Genomic DNA, 3,290 nt, shown 5'->3' on the forward strand with positions numbered 1-3,290 from the left:
TAGAAATTAATAGACTTACTCGTACATGCATCCTTACAAAACACATTGGGCTACAAGGGATCTGCTGTGTGTGATTAATTTATTTCAGCATCTAATCAAACAACTTTCAATTAAAAAAATAATTTTTATATTTATTGTTTGTTTTGTTTATTGTTGCAGATTCAATCTCATTCTGCAACATCAACACAGTTGCCTGTGAGGTTGTTGTTGGAATATTTTGATTTTGGTGTTTCTTTGGAAAAACCGAAAAGTGAGTGTGATTCTCATTCATATGGAAATACTAGACACTTAAAGAGTTCGGTTTTTCGCTAAACAGGCATCATTTCAAAAACTGAGAATTTGTTTTAAAAAATATTTTTATTTATTTAAAAAAATATTTTTTATCTGTTTTAAAAATTAATTTCATTATTTATTTTTAATAAAACAATATTTTTAAAACAAATAAAAAAATAATTTTTTAAATAAAAAAGTACATATTTTTTAAAATAAATAAACAAATTTTGAATAATCAAAAAAGTATTTTATTAAATAAATATAAAAATATATATTTTTTTATATATTTTAATTTAATTTTAATAATTTTTTATTACAAAACTATTTTTTAAACGTCCACGTCATAAAAGGTATTTAAAAAATCCGGGTTAGTTAAAAATATTTTTTTCGTAAAAATCCACGTCCGTGAAAAAATATTAAAAAACAAGCCATTGAAATTTATTTTGTAAAAAAATAATAAATAATTTAGTTAATAAATAAAATTAGCAAATAAATCCACGTAAATGAAAAATATTGTTGAAAAATTCTATTCATTGTAAAATATTAAAAAAAGTTTATTTTATAATAAATTCAAATTAAAAAACATTAAAATTTGTTTTATTTATAGTTTATTATTATAAAAAATTAAGTTCTTAAAAACTATTTTAAAAACATCCACGACTTAAATTCACGTCATTGAAAATCCGCATCATAGTCTTATGCCAGACTATGAACATTTTCATGTACGTGAAAATGAGTTTATACGCAAGAGGTGTGAAGGGGGTGAAACTCTGTACACAAGGTTCTGTAATCTGAAATTATTCTTTGTGTTTAAATTCGTAACTCTCAAACCAATGCAAAGCAATGAAAATATCAAAATTTTCATATGATTTCATATATGTGTGTAGACGTCAATGAAAATTTGGAAGAAAATTGCAAAACGTTTTCAATGAAAATTTTCATAGTCTGGCATAAGACATTGAAAAATATTTGTGAAAAGTTTAATTTATTGAAAACATTTTTGAGAAACTTAAATTATTGAACATATTAAAAAAATGATTTATTATAAAAATATATTTATTTATTTATTTAAGAAAATGGTTTTTTATTTAATTTAAAAAATCTAATTTCTATATTTATTAAAAATATATATATCTATATTACTAATAAAGCATTAGTAGCATTATGTTTTTTAAGCTTCTTATTTTTAATATTATTATTTTATTTATTTTAAACAAAAATATTTTTGAGAAAGTATTTTTAAAACATATTTTTTTTAAAAAATTCGTGTCATTAAGAAATAATATTAAAAAAATTAAGTCTTAAAAAATTATAAAAAATCTAGATATAAAAAAATATTTTTGGAAAAATTCACGTCTTAAAGTAAAAAAAAAAAAAAAACTTGATCTAAGAAATATATCTAAAAAAATTCACTTCTTAAAAAACAAATCTTAAAAAATATTATTAAAAATTCCGTTTCATTGAAATATATTTATAAAAAATTATCTATTGAAAAATATATTTTTTTTTAAATCACGTCATTGAAAACTATTAAAAAATCCACGTAGGTAATTGATATTTTTAAATTCCCGTCGTTGTTTTTTAAAAAATCCCCATCATTAAAAACTATTATTTCAAAAACCCACGTCACTGAAAATATTTTTAAAAAATGCACGCCTTAAAAAATTCTTTTAAAATACACATTTTTAAAAAATATTTAAAAATCCACATCTTAAACAAGTATCAAAAAGTCCATTTCTATGTTTATAATCCACGCTTTAATAATAAATCCGTTAAAAAACCATTCTACAATGTGCCGTTCTACAGAGATGGATAGTAATTCGAACGAATTTGATTTCGAATTGTCTTTCAAAAAAATATCATTTTATTTTTTTTTTAAATATATTTTTTTGTATATTTTAAAAATTAGTTTCTTTATTTACATTAAAATTTCTTTTCGTATTTTAAAAAATCACTTTTCTATTAATTTAAAGAAAATAATTAAATTTCTTGAACAATATTTTGAAAACATTTACGGCCTAAAATATATTTTTAGAACATTAATCTTTAGAAAAAATCATTTATTAAAATGTCGATGTTAAAAATGTTCTTAAAAATAAATGTCTTAACTTTTTTAAACCTCACGTCTTAAAAATATTTTTGAAACATCCACGTCTTAAAAAATATTTTTAAGAAAATCCGTATCATTAAAAAATATTTTTTATATAAAATAAATATATGTAGTTAAAAAATTAAGTTACAGTGTTTTATTTATAAATGCACTAAAAACTACAAAACGTATTTTTTATTGAGGATAAGAGAAGAATTATTTTGTAGTCTTTACTGAAATTATAAATTTTTTTACATTTTTACATTTTTTTACTTTTATCTGTTTTTATTTTTGATCTATTAATAAATAAATTTGTTGACCACTGAAAACCCCATAACCAAGTTACAGCCAATTTACACCGGAATGTTGATAAAAACTTGAAATCGGGTGGCACCGTTATATGGGGGCTATACGAAAACCTAGACCTATGATGTCCACAATTTTTGGCGGAGAAATTTCTGGGAAAAAATCTACTTTATTGAAAAATAATGTTTAAAATATCCACATCATGAAATTTATTTTTTAAAAAATCCACACCATTAAAAATTCCTCCTCTTTAGAAAACATAAAAAAATTCACATCCTAAAAATATGTAAAAATACATGCCTTAAATATATAAAAAATCTTTGTTTTAAAAAATATTTTAAAAATCCATTTTACAATTTGATGTTCGAATCATCTTAGAGAAACCACCATTAATGGATTTTTTTTCAATGACACAGAATTAATGGTAATAAATATTTGTTCAGGGTTAAAAATATTATTTCGAACGTTACCAAAAACATCGAAAATTCTTCAAATTTCTATCACTCCAATGTCAACCTTTTAGGTTCGTTAGCATGTCGAGTAGATGTTTATCTAAATTCTTGCTTATATGAACAAACTCAACAATGCCTGACAGGGTTTATTAAATTGTTGTATCTGTTGC

The sequence above is a fragment of the Musca autumnalis genome, unplaced genomic scaffold, assembly GCF_047663935.1.
Source record: "Musca autumnalis isolate F117 unplaced genomic scaffold, ASM4766393v1 scaffold_5, whole genome shotgun sequence".
NCBI lineage: Eukaryota > Metazoa > Arthropoda > Insecta > Diptera > Muscidae > Musca > Musca autumnalis.